The sequence below is a fragment of the Macrotis lagotis genome, chromosome 1 (genome assembly GCF_037893015.1).
Source record: "Macrotis lagotis isolate mMagLag1 chromosome 1, bilby.v1.9.chrom.fasta, whole genome shotgun sequence".
Lineage (NCBI taxonomy): Eukaryota > Metazoa > Chordata > Mammalia > Peramelemorphia > Peramelidae > Macrotis > Macrotis lagotis.
The window spans coordinates 79,835,823-79,854,733 of NC_133658.1; positions in this window are offsets into that span (position 1 = coordinate 79,835,823).

Consider the following 18,911-nt stretch of genomic DNA (forward strand, 5'->3'; position numbering starts at 1 on the left):
AGTCTCAGTAGGGAGGTCCAAGGCTTTGTATAGAGAAAGAAATAGAAAGAAATAAGATCAGAAATCAGCAAAAGCAATGATGTAACTTCCTACAGTCTAGAGGTGAATAACCAATCCTGGAATCCCAAACCAAAGGGGGTTATTCTGTTACTCAAACACAACAGTGATTTTCAGTTGGCTGACAAAGGTTGAGTCCAGAAGTAAGCTGTTTTACTCAGATCCTAATCCAGTTTAGAAACTTGCAAAGATCAGACCAGTGGAGAAGTATCAGATTTTGCCCTGTATTATTTTGGAGCACTGAAAGCTTCCCAAACTGCCCCTGAGATCCTAAAATAATGCTATACTCAATTCCCCAGGAAAGCAGAAACAGGACGATTCCCCTCCAAAAGTGCCTCAGAATCCATCAAGTCTAAAAATCAGTAAGTAGTCTGGGAGAATGAATAAACAAAAAAGAAGAAAAAACAGAAGAAAATTGTTCCAAAATAACTACAAGTTTTGTCTCAGAAGAAAAAAAAATAGCCTGGCCACAAATTTCACCAAGATTCTTGATAGAGAGGAGGCAAGATTTCTTAAAAGAGTCAAAAATGGTTTTATAAATAAATGAGAGTGATTGAGTTAGAAAAAAAAAAAATTAGAAAGAAAATTAACAGCTTGGTACAGGAGATATAAAACTCTTCCCAAGTAAAAAACACCCTGAATACTCAAATGAATCAAATAGAAGTGATGCAGAGAATTATAAATGTAGAAAAGTTATAATCAGAAACAAGTTCTGTAATTTTTAATGCTGTTAAACGTGGGAATCTTGTTAAGGCTGAGGAAGGCTCTTTGCTCTTGAGACATAAATGGATTCCTATTGCTTCATTGTTAACGGTAAAATTTGTATCCTGTCTTCTCATTCCCAATCCCCAGCCTCCAATCTTCTACTTGGTTTTGGTCACATAAAGGGGGAGGGATTTCCCCTTTTGCCCTCAGCCACCAGATGAAGGGCAAGGCTAAAAAAGTGAGCTGAACTCCACTCAGGGCCAGTCTGTTCTCCCTGACTGTCTTGCTTCCTCTCTTTATCTCCCTATCTCTATCTTTGTCTCTGTCTACCAGGCAACCACATCTAGTCTTTTGTTATTCACCCTGTCCTAAAGTGCTTGTTGGCTCTTCTGGAGGAGGAAAAGTTTTAACCTGTTTACTTTATAATTTGTAATAAAATCCTGCACAGTTCTAAATTCCCAGAGAGCATGTGAATACCTTTGTCTTTCAATAATTCTTGTTTCTTGGTTACCCCAAAATTCCATCATTTTGGCAACCTCATAAAGGGACACACTTAATCTCTCCAGATCTGTTCAGACATCTATGAGGTGAGAAAAATTCTGAACTAGGCTATCTTTTCCTTGATCTGGCTAAATTGGACTCTCAGGAAAATCTTCCCTTATTCCTGGGAAATTGCAGAGAAGAGTGGCTGAGGGGTCCAATGTTGAGAAGACTGTGTTTTGTGGTGAGTTTGGGTTGACTAGTTGAAAACCAGGGATGCTGGTGTGTGGGGGTCACCTGCTTTTTCATAGTTGGGGGCAATCTGCTTGTGTCAAACATAGATGAATTTAAAGGTACAATCCAAGGATTTTGATGGCTTTTTGAAGCTTTTTGAGTAGCACAAATTTGTCCTTGGGATAATCCAGGAGTGTACTGGGAGGATTTTTTCACTGAGAGTTTGTCTGGCATTTTAAGAAGGAAAATGGCAAGTTAAGGATTTTTTCTGCCTCCACTCTTGGAGGTCAAACAAACTCTTATCTATGGTTTAATTTATGCTTTCTCTCTTTGTCTTTGAAATGCTCTCTCTTCCTCTCTACAGCCCCACCCCTTCAGAATGACTGGGGGGGGGGGGGGTGAAAGACCCTTCTTTCTTTGACTCAACACATGGCTACTAGATATCAACTGCACCCCTCACCCCTAGCTCAAGTTCCATCCTTGAGAGGGGTGGGGGAAGGGGAAGTAAGGGGGAAGATTGATTGACATGCCTCATGGTCAATTGAATAAGAGAAAAGCTCATTTTTTCTAACTGGGAAATATAGTTTTCATCTTAATTACCATATTTCCCCATGTATAAAATACACCTTAATTTGGGGAGCCAAAATGTGAAAAAAAATCTATTACATAAAGTTATTGAACTCAAGTTTTATTCATCATGGAATTCAAGGATCTTCTGGTCATAGCTTTCAGGCATCTTTTGGGCAAGTCTGGTGCCTGGACACATGTTCAGTTGATTCTGTTTCATGAACCTGAAGCACAAATCTTGTCGTCCTTTGAAATCAGTCATTTCTTTTTCATCAACGATTATTCTTGTGGCCTGCTGAACCAGCTTTGGGGACACAGGAATTGTGGCCCTTTGCTCTTCAATCCATCTCTTCAGTTATTTTCTAAATCAGGCCATTTGGCTGACTTGCCTCTTTCATGGTCTTTTTCTGCCAGGATGTTTTCAATAGGGGATTTTTTTCTTCCTACAGCCAATCTCAGATTGTTTTCTCAGTTGGAGGAGCACCAAACTGACATTCCGCAGCACAATTTCCATTCACTTTTGCAAACTGGATCACTTTGAATTTGAATTCAGCACTGGAAGAAAATCTTTTCTGAGTCATTTCTGGGCAGAACATGACAAAATATAACCTAATATACCAGTAACAAGTGCAAAACAATGAGCGCAAAGACAACTATTGTGAAAAAGTGGGAAATGCAAGTAAAAAAAATCTACAACCACTGTATAAGACACTCCCAGTTTTCAGACCTCATTTTTTTTAAATGGTGCGCCTTATACATGGGGAAATACAGTAAGCCTAAGATCTCTGTAATAGAGCAACTGGATTTGAACTTTATAAAGCAACTTAAGATGCATTCAACTATATTAAGGAATTTTAACTATTGATTGGCTATTTTAAAATCTTAATGTACATCTGAGGTTCCTAAAGAAATTCTAATTGATTCTAAAATTTCTTGAATGGACTTAATTGGTACAATTCAAAATTAATATTATAAATATATATGTGTGTTTGTTAGGTGTGTATATTTAAAAATCAAGAGGATGTTTTCACACCTCTCCACTGACCTGGAGAGACGGGAAAAATGTTTCTATATCTGAGATTTTTTTTTAGTATATCTGAGATTTTAATATCAGCCAGGGTGTCCAAAAATCTCACTTTGATAAATGTAGAATCTCTGTTCAAAAGAATTGTCTCTGTGTGTGTGTGTGTGTGTGTGTGTGTCTGTGTCTGTGTCTAAAACTCTTCTGTGTGTGTGTAATTCAGATCTGAAATACTTCCTTATTGGTAACTGAGTTAAATGGTATTTCCTTTTATTTGGGGATTTTGGATTTAATTGTTTTTAAAAAAAGAATAATTTATAATTAAGTAACCAATAGGATTTGAGCCTACCTCCTTACTAAAGACTTTTACTACCTTTTGACCTCAATTAGGAATTGCAATGAGTAACTAATTATCCTTTGAATCAAGTTGATAGTAAATCAAGTTAAATTAGAAAATAAACAAATTTAGCACAATCAGGGGAGCTGTTCCTGACTCTGACTTATAGGAAATTGCACTCCATCTATAGTTTACATTTGAAAGTGTGTAAGTACCCAGCTTTGTGATGAATGCCTTTGTGAAACTCACCTGTGAACTGTTTTTGTTAGCTAATATGGATTGAAAATTGTTTTCAATGTACATTAGCTAATTGAGATTTTCAACTTACTGTTTAATTTCTGTGATTGTCCTGGATATAAGGGCTAGATTCTTTTGGTTCATCCTGCCCTCAAGATGCTTTAAAAGGGGAGGCTGGAAGGCTTTTGATAAGAAATGTCTCCTCCTTGAGGATAAAAAAAGAAAAAAAGCTAAATTGGCAAGTATTTGGGGGGAAAGAGAAATATTGTACTAAAAATTCTGTAATCTGATTTGTTTTGATGTTAAATTCATCTTGATAATACATTGCAAAAAAAAAATCTCATGAGGTTTTTTTGTTGGTGAAGAAAAATTTGTAATAACCTTGCCTCAACAAATGCTTATATAAATATAAATATATGACTAAAGTAAAATTTATGTAATATCTGTTATTTTAAAATAAGAAAATGTATAAATTTGGAATCTCATTTGATGTGAATGTAACACTGCCTCATTTGATGTGAATGTAACATTATACCCTGGCATAAATAAGAGTTAATTGAGGTTTTTAAAAATTATTATATGTATAAGATTGAATTCTTGGGAATTCTCATTTTCTTTTTTAAAGATAAAAAAGCATATTTAAGATAGAAATAAATAAACATTAAACAAAATTGAAAAAGATACTGAGTTGCAAGATCTGCCTTAAGTTAAGGAAAACCTCTTCATTGCTTTGGTTTTGTTCTAAGGGAAATGAAATGTTAGCATAGTAATCTTATGCTTAATGTAAGTAAGTAATTATATGCATAATTTTAAAGAAGTTAAAATTGTAGATTTCTTCCCACATGTAAATTTCAGACAGAGGAACAGGAAACTGAAAAGTATGCCCTGATTGTAGGATGTTTTTTTGCTGATGTGTATGTAGGGGTCTGTAAGTAAACTGTGAAAAAAATCTTTATCAATTATGTGAAATGCTTTTGTAGACATAATTATTTGATTATCTCTTATGAACATATAAGCTGTTTGAATACTATAATAGTGCTGAAGCCTGAAATTAATACATAATTATTTTGTAAGGATAATGAAAGGGAAATATCAAAACCAAAACCACCATTAGGATTCCAAATATTACTAAATAATGCATAATGGAATAATGTAAATATAATTTTGTAAAATTTAATAATTCATATGTTAATTGACTTGAATATCTGGCTACTCTTACTATTCTTTTATTACATTGGAATTAATAACACATGTTAGAAAATTTGAAGTCATCTTATTCTAATAGTTTTAAAGAATTCTGAAAGTAATAATTTGTATTTTGAATATGGCTAATAGTTAAACAAGTTTATATATAGAAATTTTCCAGTTATATATGTAAATTAGTATAATTGTGGATGTGTGTGTGTGTGTGTGTGTCTGTGTGTATGCCAAAACTGTGGTTGTTTGCCTTGAGGGAAAAGCACCTATGTAATATGAGAAAGATAAAATAATGGTGATAATTTGAGATTTCTCTGGCAATCCCTAGCTAATTGTTATGTAAAAAGTCTGGAGATGATGGGCAATCTCCTAGCCAAAAGGATATGCTTAGTTATTTTAAACATAATTAATAACTAAATGGGTTCATTGCAAAAAGTTGCTTTTATAAAAAACATCCAGTTCTAAATGTGAATTAAGATAATTATATTTTTACATCTCAAATTCTGCTAATTGTATTTACTTTACAGCACTGTCCTTAGTACATGAGCAACAACGGAATTATGATTTTTTTTCCTCTGGATCTCTTTTACCAAATTACAGCCTGGAACACTGATTTCTTAATGCTCAAGTCACCTGAAGTTCTGGTTATAGATAATTGCTATATTACAATATATTGATAATTAATCTGTCTGACTGACATCAGGTATGTTAAAATAGAAAGACAACAACATGCCAGTGAAGTCATTGAATCTATGAGATTTGACTTTAATACTGCAGATGGAGTGAGTGGTCTTTGAGAGAATGATCTCAGCCTCAACTGTGGTAGGATTCTCTTAAAGGAAGCACCATACTGGCATAGCTGGAACCTGACTCATTGAAAAGGACTGTCTGGAACCTCTGCCTATAAAGGACATCTAATACATAAGGGAACACATCCTCGTGTCCCTCTCTACTCTTTAATAGCAAATTGCCATAATCATATCAGGTGCACCATAAGTGTGACAGTGAGTCATTGGAACTCTATCTTCTAAATCTTTAACTGGCAAATATTCAGTCTTGCCATTCTTCTTTAACATAGAATGTGACTATCACAACAAATTCCCTTAGGGATAATAAATATTAGTATGGTTGCTTATATCAGGATAATGCCTATTGGTCTATTTTTTTAACTGCTTTAGAGGAGAGATCCATTATTCAACTAGAATTTTTGTTCATCCTAAATATGACTAAAGTCAAGATAGAAAAGTCAAGAAAGAAAATTTTGTTGCAAATTACTTATTGGACATGTTCAGTTTAAAATGTTTATTCAATACATTTGTTTATACTATTCTTGAGCCCCTAACAAGACATCCCTAATGAATCTGTGTTATATTGGAACCTATGTTCTTATGAAAAGTATTCTGATATTTTTTCTGACTTGGAATCATAAAGTATAATTCTTGCTCTTTATAGACCTTCCTTTTTTGTAATTATTGGACCTCTGTTAAATAACTTTCTCTGTTAAATTGCTCTCTTTATTAAAATCTCTCTCTCTCTCTCTCTCTCTCTCTCTCTCTCTCTCTCTCTCTCTCTCTCTCTCTGGTTTTGCTTGCTCAGTTTTTTCCCTCGAGTTTCATTTCTCTAGGTTACTAGCCTCTGCAAGATGCCAGACCTAATAGCAATCATTCTCCAGATCCTACCTCAATGGTTCTCACTGCAATGCATTCATCTTCACATGGACCCTGAAAGGTCCAAAAGAATCTGGGTCCCAAAATAATTTGAGGGTGGAAATGATGCAGAAAATTATGAATACAGAAAAGCTATAATCAGAAACAAGTTCTGTAATTTCTAATGCTGTTTAATCTGGGAATCTTGTTAAGAGTGTGGAAGGTTCTTTGCTCTTGAAATATAAAGTGATTCCTATTGTTTCATTATTTAATGTAATATTTATATCCTCATTCCTAACCCCCAGCCTCCAACCTTCTACCTGGTTTTGGTCACATAAGGGGGGGGAGGGATTTCCCTTTTTTGCTCTCAGTACCCAGATAAGAGACAAAGCTATAAAATCTGAACTGGACCTCTGCTCAGGACCAGTCTGCTCTCTCTGACCCTGTCAACTCTCCCTGAATGGCTTGCTTCCTCTGTCTCTGTTTCTGTCTACCAAGCAAGGGTGCCTAACCTTTTGTTATTCACCCAGTCCTAAAGTGCTTGTTGACCCTTCAGGAGGAAGAAATGTTTTAACCTGTTTACTTTGTAATAATTTGTAATAAAATCTTGAGTAGTTTTAAATTCCCAGAGAGCACCTGCATTCCTTCATCTTCAGTAACCCTCATTTCCCAGTTGCTCCAAAGTCAAAAGCCTGGAAAAAAAATACAAGAAAATGTAATGTATTTCATAATAAAAACAACTGACTGGAAAATAAATCAAGGAGAAAAATTTAAGAATCATTGGGCTATTAGAATATCATAACCAAAATAAGTGGTAACATCATATTTCAAGAAATATTAAAACTGCCCGGATCTCCTAAAACCAGAGGTCAAGCAAGGTGGAAATGGAAAGAAACCCCAAAATAAAAATTCCAAAGAATATCATAGTCAAAATCTAGAGTTTCTAGTGATACTGGTGGGAGTGGGGGGGAGTGAGGATGGGGAATATAGTTGGCTAAAGGTTCAGGTAGGATATGAAAGAATTCATGTAAAAATCCCACTCTGACTTAGAAGAATTTTTAGGGGCAAAAAGATTTAAATATTGCTGTGATATATAGAAAAAGTATATCCATGGTATAGTAGAAGTTAAGGGAAAGAAAGAGTAAAGACAAGAAACCATGGAGACCCCATGATCCTTAAGCAACCTAAGCCTCAATGAGAGGATAAGGAGAGGTTATGTGAAGACTCACACTTCCCAAGAGCAGGCAGCCCTCCCAAAGGAAGATAAGTAACTCACCACCGGAGAAGTAAGTGAACTTTTAAGAAGGATGTAGGGAGATATTTGGAGAGGTAGGAAGACATTGGTGGGTGGCAGTAGCTCAGAGAGCAGAGATGAGATAATGAGAGATATGTTGATTCAAAGACAATTCTTTCATTTTAGGTCAAGGACCATTGTTTTGTTGATAAGGTTTCTGGAAGGGGCAAGTTACTTTACTGAAAGTTAATTGATCTCATCTCAATAATTTGAACAATGGAATGGGCTTGGAAGATACATGGTCAGTACAGAGGATACAGATTAATAATTATAAAAAATATTTCTCTTTCCAATATTCCCTCTACTTCACTAGGTCACAGGGAAAATTACTGCAATCAGCCAGTAAGAAACAATTCAAGTACCACAAAACCATAATCAGGATCACACAAAATTTGACAGACATAGAAACAGAGAACTTGGAGCATGAAATTCCAGAAGGCAAAGGATCTAGAATTATAATCAAGAAACAAAATTGAGTATAATTTTTCATGAAGGGAAGACTGAATATTTAATGAAATAGAAATTTTTTTGAGTATTCCTGATGAAAAGGCCATTTAAAAAAAATACTAAAAGGAAGCAGAAAAAGGCAAACATGAATTGAAAAAGATATAGAACCAGAAAGTTAAACTGTTTATATTCTAAAAGGAGAAGACATATGTAACCCCTTAGAATTTTGTCATCATGAGGGATCTAATAGGGAGTCTAATTAGACAGAAGGCATACGTAATGTGGGATCCAAGTCTGCTTTTTAATCATGACTAGCTGAACCAGGTTGAGTATCATTCCCTGAGAAAACAAATCACAGAAACTCAAAACAACTGTCAACATTCATGGAGACCCCATACAACTCTTAATCCCGTGGAAACCACAACATCCTGCTTTCCTAGCACTCACCCTATAAAAGGCATGCTTTCCCAATTATGATGTACTGGAGTTTGCTCCAAACCAGTCCACTGTTCCTTCTTTCAATAAATGGTTTTACACTCCTCTCCATTTTTCTTTTGTTGCTGTCGTCCTTATACCACAAGCTTTCTGACCCTATATTTTACCTTTCATTTGATGTGAAAACCTGGGAGAGGCTCAGCAAGGGTTCCTTGGATGCATGCAACCAAGGAAGCAGTGAGGGAATATCACAATTGGGTTAACTCCTTAATCTTGCCAGAAGGAACACATGAAACTCTCCTAGACCTATCAAACTCTTGGTATTTAAGGAAGACTACTAGATCCTGTTCACTTCAGAAGACAGAACTAATTTGAGAGCTAAGACTCTTCCCCCTTTCTACTTGACAGGACACCAAGAGTGATCCCAACATAGGTGGGAAACAGAACTGGGATGCCTCTTTCTTTCTCTATTTAAACATAACTATGACTCAGCGGACACAGATGCTCCCCTAGTGGTCCTAGTCATAACCACTGGGCTACTCTGTGGGTCCTCACCTTTCATAATACTCTTCTTCATGGGGACTTGGAATTTCAAACATTCCCCAGACATCCTCACTGACCTGAAAAATTAGTATCAGAAACTACACAAGTGGAAATCTCATATGTTCAGCTGTTTTTTCAACTAAAGTGGCACCCTCCCCCTTTTGACTTCTGTTTACCTACTCAAATTGTCCTCCTCTATTAACCTGACCTTCCTAAAATGAGTTTAAATCCCCAAACTACATCAGACCTTTCCCACCATCTCTGTCCCACTGGTCTGACAATTCCTGACCTCCCAGTATCTAGACCATACCCTAGCTCTGACTCATCTTTCCTGAACTGAAACTATCCTAAACCCCCTGAGGTTGTCCCCATAAGAACTGTGAAAAATGTGTGGGATAGGATTTGAAGAAGAATCATAGCATCTTCAGGAGAAATGAACTTTGAATAGGTCAATAAATCAAAAATGTCATTCTTCAATTAGACAAAGTTTCCTGCCTCTGAGAAACTTCCTCCCTCTGAGAATACCTCTACTCTCAGCTTTCTTCTTGCTGCCTCCTCTCCACGGTTCTATAGCTAGAGTTGGTAGGATCAGTCATTTTTATTTTTTACAGCTATTTTCATATCACAGACAATAAATTTGAAGTCCAGGAAATTTGTTACCTACATACCAACTCATGAAACAATGAATTAGTAGGAGACGTCAGTTAGCCATAATCATTTAACAAACACCTCCCATGTGCAAAGCACTGTGCAAAGAGTTAGATTTTTTTTCATTTTATATGTGTGTATGTATTTAATTTGTTTTCCAATTGCATAAAATGGCACTTTCTACCAACCATTTTTGGTCTTTGTTTAAATTCCACAGTTCCTTCTCTGGGTATGGATGGTATTTTATATCACAGATCCCGTAAAATTATCCCTGATAATTGCTTTAGTGGAATGAGCAGGATCATCAAAGTTTATTATCACCCCATGTTGTTGTTAATGATTGACTCTACATATGACCATCACCAGAAGGTCAATCAAAATCTGATTGATTATATATTTTTCAGTCAAAGGTAGAGAGTTTACTGTGACTCAGAGCAAGAGTTTCTTATTGCAAAAGTCAGACTTAAATTGAAGGAAATAGTGGGGAAACCATCAGACTATATAGATATGACCTAAATGTCATCCCTTCTTATGAATATGAAGTGGAAATCACGTTCTAGTAGATAGAGTGCCTGAAGAACCAAGGAGAGAGGTTTGAAACACTCTATATAAGAGGCAACAGTAAAAACATTCCAAAGGAAAATAAGAACAATGAAGCAAAATGGCTATGTGATGATACTTTACAAATAGCTGAGGAAAGAAGAAAAAAGAAAGGGAAAGATATACCCAACTGAATGCAGAATTCCAGTGAATAGGAAGGAGAGATAAAGTTTTCTTAAATGAGCAAGGCAAAGAAATAGAAAAAACAGAATGAAAAAATGAGAACTTTTCAAGAAAATTAGAGCTATCAAGTGAACAGTTCATGCAAAAATGTCAAGCTAAAAGATAAAAATGCTAAGGACTTAATAGAAGTAAAAGAGATCAAGACAAACAAAAATAAACAAGAGAACTATACAAGAAACATTTAACATCACTGATCACCAGGATGGTATGGTTCCTGGAAAATGAAATCAAGTGGGCCTTGGGAAGTATTGTTAACAAGAAGGCTAGTGGAGGTGATAGGATTCTAGCTGAGCTATTTAAAAATTCTAAAAGATGATGCTAATAAAATGTCTGCAAATTTGGAAAACTCAACAGTGGCCAATATATTGAAAAATAGTAGTCTCCATCCCAATCCTAAAGAAGGACAATGCCCAAGAATATTCAAGTTACCAAATAATAGCACTCTTTTCATATACCAGCAAAATTCTACTTAAGATTCTGCAAGTAAAGCTTCAGCTTAACTGAAAAAGTGCAGACTGGTTTTCAAAGAGACAGAGCAACTAGAGAGCAAATTGTCAACATTCACTGAATCATGGAGAAAGGGAGTTCCAAAAATAAATATACTTCTCCTTCATTGACTAAACTAAAGCCTGTAATTGTGTGGTTCACAAGTCCTCAAAGTGATGGGAGTAACAGATCATTTTGTTGTTTCCTGAGGAACCAGTATGTGGATCAAGAAGTAATAGTTAGAACCAAACACAAAGATTTAAGATTGAGGAAGGAATATAACAAGACTACATAGTGTCACTCTATTTATTTAATTTATATGCAGAATATATCATGAAAAATGCAAAGATGAAATTAAGAGTTCCAGGACAATTCCAAAAAGTGCCATTCTGATGCAGAAAATGAAGAAGAATGAAATCTCTTGATTAGGGTGAAAAAGGAGAATGTAAAAACTAAACTGAAGTTTAACATAAAAAAATAAGACATTGACAACAGGTCCTATCATTTCCTGTCACATACTTCATCTCAAAGATCACTGCCGATGGCAATGGTAATTAAATTAAAAGATACTTGCTTCTTGAAATAAAATCTATGGCAAATCTGAACATTGTACTAACAACAGAGATATCACCTTACTGACAAAAGTCTTGTATTGTCAAAGCTATGGGATTGTGGTGTTTTTTTTTTTAAGTAATTCTGTAAGAATGTGAGAATTGAACTCTAGAAAAACTGAGAGCTACAAAATTGTGGAGCTTTTGAACTGTGTTTCTGAAAAAGACTTATGGAGATCAAATCAGTCAATACTTAAAGAAATAGACTTTTCTCTAGAAGATCAAATATTGAAACTGAAGTTTAAATACTGTGATCACATAATGAGAAGACAGTACTCATTGGAAAGACGCTGACATCAGAAAAAGTGAAGAGTGAAGAGAACAGCGGAGGATGAGATGGATCACTGTGTCATAGAAGCAATGAAAAGGAACTTGGACAGACTTTGGGATATAATGGAGACTAGAAGAGCCTTACATGTCCTTATATAGTCCATGGGATCATGAAGAGTTGGACATGACTGAACAAATAAACAGCAACAAATTATACTAGAAATGCTAGTGAGACAAGAAAAAGAAATGCAAGGAATAATCCCAGACAATGATGAAATAAAATTACCACTTTTACAGATGAGATCATGGTTTTCTTAGAGAACCCTAGGAAGACAACTAAAAAACTAGTCAAAACAGCAATTTCAGCAAAGTTTAAGGAAAAAATAAACCCACCCAAATAATCGACATTTCTGTATATTACTAACAAAACAGTAGGAAGAGATAGAAAGGGAGAAGTTACATTTAAAATAGCTATAGATAATTTAAAGTGTTTGAGAATCTTTCTATCAACACATATATGGGAACTATATAGTTACAATAATAAAATACTCTTCATACTACTAAAGACGGATTCAAACAATTGAAGATATAGTGATATATTAAATATATAATACTTGCTAAAATGATTTACTTATTCAGTGCCATACCGATCTATGAAAAAAAATTATGTAAAGAACTGGGGGAAAACATAATAGAATTCATCTGAAAGAACAAAAGTTCAAAAATATCAAGGGAATTATTTTTTTGATGGAAAAAACAAGAACCTACCAATAACAGATCTCAAGCTAGACTGACTATAAAGCTATAATCATCAAATCAATTTATTCCTGAATAAGAAATAGAAAAATTGATCAGTGGTACAGATGAGATACATAATCCAAAAAAAGCAAATGGACACAATAAAAGTGAGCTTGACAAACCCAAAGAGCTTAGTTATTGGAGTAAAAACTATTATTTGGGGAAAAAAAGCCTTTTGGGAAATCTAGAAAGTATTCTAGTTAGAACTCATCATTGGACAACAACCCCTACTATATATAGTTTCTTTTCTTTGCTTTTTTTGGTCAACAATTGATAAAGCAGTTATTTTTGTGATATCAAAGAATTGGAATTAAGAAAATACCATCAATTGGGAATTGGTTGAACAAGTTATAATGGATTAATATGATGGAATACCAATACTGTAAGAGATGGTGAAAAGACATTTTCAGAAAAATCTGGGAAGACTGATTGCAAAGTGAATTAATCAGAACTAGTAGAATAATTTATACAGCAACAGCAGATAACATACAGATTATATAGTAAGTAGAAATTAAGTAGAAATCTACTTTTAAAAACTTAGTAACTAATCAACAGGATGTCCAATCACAGTTCTAAAAGTTCATGTTAAAATATGTTATCTACCTCCAGATAGGGAACTGATAAACTCAAGAGGTCAATTAATATGTATTTTTCCCCTCTTTCGTTTTTTGCTTTTATTTTTCAAACACGTAGCTAATATAGACATTAGTTTTTGTAACTATATACATATGTATGTATATGTATATATAGATATGTAAACATAAGTTTTCCTTGTCTTCTCAAAGGGTGGAGAAGGTGAAAGAGGAAGGAGGGAGAGAATTTGGAGATGAATTCTGAAAATTTTTTTGAAAATATAGTTTAATTTAAATCATATCAATAGGAAACCTTTTTAAAAAACAAGAATAGAAAATATAATGTCCAGTCTTGGGGAGTTCACATATTAAGCAAAGAGAGATGATTCACAAATATTAAATAATCAGAGGGAGGGATACTTTTCTCAAGCCAGTGTGTGGGCAGGAAGAAGGTATATATCTGCCTGGGTGAGAAGAGTGAGAGGAGGAAGGGAAGGTCTTTGCAATCTCTCATTCTTTCCTTCTATTCCCCAGGATACTGTTACTGTCCCTGAGAGGGTTTGATCCAGGGAATATAATGTGTGGTTCTAATAAAAAGCACTACAGCACTACAAATAAGAGGATGATCAAATTAGAGGATACTTTCTAAGTCCCAAAGGAAGACTGAGATTGTAAACACTTCAGCAAAACTTTAAAAACTCTGGTCCAGAGAGATCATCTTGCTGGGGAAACGAAAAAAGGAATTTGAGCACAAGAAAATTCTCACTTTGTCACTAATGAATTTCCTAGGGATGTTAGGTCTCCAGGGCATAGGACACTGAAGAAAGGGAGAGAACTGGGGTAAAGATAAGGAATCATGTAGATAGCAGAGGAAATAACAGGACCAAGGAACAATATCCTAGAGTCTCATTCAGCTATCCAGGTAAGTTGAGAAGAAACTGGGAATTTTACTGTCTGGATTCCTGACCTCCGTGACATAGTATTATTATTATTATTATTATTATTATTATTATTACTATTATTATTGTTGTTGTTGTTGTTGTTGTTATCATTATTATCATTATTATCATTATTATTATTCCTAATTTATCTGGTCTGTTCTTTCCAAAGGCACTAGTTTACACACACACGCACACATGAACACACACACACACACACACACACACACACACACACACACACACCCCTACCTCACATGGTTCCATATGGCCCTAGGATAAAATCAAAATTCTTTATTCTGTTGTCCAAGTCCTTCCCCCACTTGGTTCCAAACTATTTTTCCAGATTAACTTCGTATGACTTGCACACATTCAGTTCTCTAGCCAAACTGACCGACTAGCTACTCCTCAAACTCAATGTTCTCTATTCCATTTTCATGCCTTCTCTGTGCCTAGAATGCAATCTCTCCACATCTTCACTTGACTGAATTCTTATTATTCTTCAAAATTGTATCAGGCATCAATTACAAAGAATAGTTGGTTATGTTTCCTCACATTCCTTTCCATTATACTGATAGATATTAATAATGCAGTCTCCTTGAGGTGAACTTTGACTTTAAAACTAATGCCTTGAATGCAAGCATACACTTGATAAATATTTATTGAATTTAAAGAAATTGAAATTTTCCTCTGATGAATGACATCACTGATCCAAGACAAAGCTGGGTGATTCCCTTTGCCCTCTTATTTTCATCTTCTCTGGTTTTTTACCACCATGACCATCATCCCTGTCTGTTACAATTCATATTCAGAAAAAGAAGATTCTGACCTCAGTAAAAGTGTACTGGTCAAGGTGTAGGGAGAAGAAAGAGAGAAAATCCCTAGCAACAACTCCCCCAGTGGTAAGCATCATCTCAGGAAAGGATATATAGGTCCACAGCATAAAACTGAAGCCAAATGCCATGCCTCATCAAAGGTCACTTAGCTATAGTGTTTTCTATTTCCAGATGCCATAATGACTTCTCTGGAGTCAGTTCAATCAGAAAACTGAAATTCATAACACTGATAAAGATAATAATGATAAATGTGATATTAATATAATTTCTGCTAGGTGCCAGACATCATGTTAAGTATTTTACAATTAGTAACTCATTGGATTCTTGCAACACCCGTACAAGGTAGGTGTTATTATTAAACTCATTTGATAGATGGGGAACCTGAGGCAAATGGAGGCTAAGTGAGCTGATCAACAAAAGTCAAACAGTTAATGTCTGAAACTAGATTTGAACTTAGGTTTTCCTGACTCCAGACGTAGTACTTGATCTACTGCACAATATTGCTATCTGAGCCATTGATGTTAGAAAAGAGCTCATTGCCCTATATTTCTTCAAGACACTAGGAACAAATGGACTACCTCACAGAGTAGCTGACAATGAGATTTCTTAACTCATGCTGTATGGGACACTTCACAGAACTAGAGATGGCCAAGTGTCTCAATATTCACTACAGGAAAAATGTGAATTCTTCAAACCATAGATCAATGAGTATTAACTTAGTTCCAGAGTAGGAAGGGAGCCTTAATAGAGAAATGATTCCTAAGCACCTAGGAAGAGAAACAGCATTTACTATAAGACTGCATGGGCTCCTCAAAAGCAAATCATGAAAACCAGATTAATCCTATTTTATTTGTGATAGGTTTGCTAAAAGATTAGAGAAGGGAAAGACTGTAGGCATAGTATGTCAGATTTCAGCAAGTCAAATTTGTGCCAATGTATGTAATCCACAATATTCTCAGTGGGACCCATATGAGATAAAAATGTAATTGAGAAAAGTTTTAACAAAGAAAATGAAAATACAGATAACTTAATTTGAAGTTTTTTAAAGCAATATGCATCCCACATGGATTTATTTCTATTTGAGATTAACTCCACTGGATTAGATAATACAGATATCTGGGTTCAAAATAGACCCAAAGACTGATCTTCGATGAACTAATGCCAATCTAGAGGACAGTTTCTAGGCAGTACCCCAGAGTCCCTTCTTTGATCCTGTTCTGTTCAACATTTTCATCAATGACATGAATGAATACATAGGCAGGATATTTTTTTAAATTAAAATATCTCAACAGGCTATCATAATGACCTAAAGCAACAATAAGAAATTTAATGGGGATAAATGTTTTCTATAGTGGTTCAAAACATCAAGTGCACAGATAACTAGGGAAAACAGATAAAAAGTACATCGTGTGCTAAAGACCTTAGAATTTTATATGTTTGCAAGTATTTATTCATGTGAATATGTTGTAAAGTCATGAACATAAAAATGAATGTAATATTGAGTCATCATTGATATGTGTTCAGAGTAAGGAGCATTCTAGTCCCACAGTTCTACACCTGATCACACAACAATAATAATATTCTGGATGTTGTCTTAAAGGGAAAGACAATGACAAACTACATAATGTCCATAGGAAGGAAACAAAGATAGTGGACAAAATTTAAATTATATAATATCACAAAATCAAAGAATTTGTGACTTGTAAAGTACTCAAAGCATATCTAGTGAAATTCATAACTGTTCAAAAATACCCTTTATAATATCTCCAAAAGATGTCCTTCACTTAAAAACTTTTAAAAATTATTTGAAACTAGAACCATTGACTACACATTCATTGCACCTCCCAATATATCACATGGTCTAGCTGGCTCACTTGAAGGTATATGTTTAGTATAGAAAACATATATCATTTGGGGAGAAGGTTACTTCTTTTATCAAATATTTTAAAGTCTGTACTGTGTTTGATACATTTGACTTCCAACTTGATCCACTGTATAAAATCAGATCCATTGAGTGAAAAATTACCAAAAAGAAGATATATTTTGGCTCAAAAGAATAATTTTTTTAATCTATTAGTGCTGTCCATAAACAATATAAATTATATAAGGGGAAATTTTTCATGTTCACCAGAAAATTGGGGGTGTTTTGCATATAACAAGTTAATGAGAAAACAGATAAATTAGTATATGAGGGTAAAAATTCAATTATTTCTCTAACATGATAGGGTCCCTATCAGCTAGCAATATTTTCTGATGGTGGGCCAGATATTCAACAAAAGAAATAAATATATAATAAAAACATAGATAACCATACATACACTTTAAAAGTAAATTGAAATTTTAGCCTTCAGGAAACCCTATGAATGGATTAATGACCCTCTTCTATTTGAATTTGACACTTTTTTTTTGGTTTTTTGCAAGACAGTGGGGTTAAGTGACTTGTCCAAGGTCACACAGGTGATTATTAGGTGTCTGGGGTCGAATTTGAACTCAGGTCCTCCTGACTCCAGGGCTGGTGCTCTATCCACTGAACAATCTAGTTGCCCCTTTATCTAGCTGCCTCTGAATTTTGACACTCTTGTTTCTAGGATATCTAATGTACCTCTACTAATAAAGAGCATAAAGAATTATCTACTGATTTTTGTCAAGTGGGCAGATCAAGATGAAAAAATTTAAAAGAGGATGATAGCTTTTATTTACTTTTTGATGTTGAATTTGAAATGGAAAGAATGGAAGATAGAAGAAAAATTAATTTTTAATCCCTACGTATTTTAAGAAAGCATCTATTGATTTCATAGACCATAAATGTCAAAGAGGCAATGTGTCCCTAGTGAATGAACAGCTAGCCTTAAAGTCAAGAAAACATGGGTATAAAATCCCAGTACTCTGAAAGGTTGTTTGAGATTGTTTTAGAAAGGAGGTCAACCTGTATTAATAGAGAAGTTTTCCTAACCTCAAAGTCCCAAAAACCAATGAAAATCACAAGTTTAACTCCTAATCCTGTAAAATGTCAAACCTGGAAGGAATCTGAGGAGATCATTTTAATTCACTCCATTCACTGGGGGGGGGGGGGGGGGCGGGAAATTTATATGACACATATGTAAATTTAATCTGTTTTACAAATAAGTTCTCAATCACTTTGTTAAGTAACAAAAATAACAAAATCAAGCCCTGATTTATAGTAACTGTCAATTTCTGAAAATTTAACAGTCACTTCTCATGAGCAAATTTGAGCTAACTCTAGCATATTCCCATCCCAATACCACAAAAGGATCAAAAAAGTTGAATTAAAAAAACAAATCGTGCTTTTTTGTCAACTCTGAAAATAAATAACCAGAGTCACAAAGTCACATAGCTGCTGTTAACCTTGAAAATAACAAAAAGCTCCACACAGGTTTATCATAATCACTGTTAACTCTAAGAAATAAAAATGAAAGAAAAGCAAAATCAAAGGGGTTATATGAAAGATAATTTATTCCATTGAAAGAGAGAACCTAAGACACATGAGTCTTAGGAAGAAAAATCCACTTAAATGAGGCCAAACCATGATACAAATAGTAGTGACTACAGAGTGGACCTGTACCTGTGACAATGTAATAACAACTGGGTGAGTTGGGAGTCATAGCAAGGCCTTCATGAATGAAACTTCATTGCTTCAGGTTGTTTGAGATGAGGGGATACCTGAGGATGGGGTCAAACAATTCTGGGATTTTTGCTGCTGCCACAGAGTTCATCTGGAGGATGATTGTTGTTATGCCGAGCTCACGTC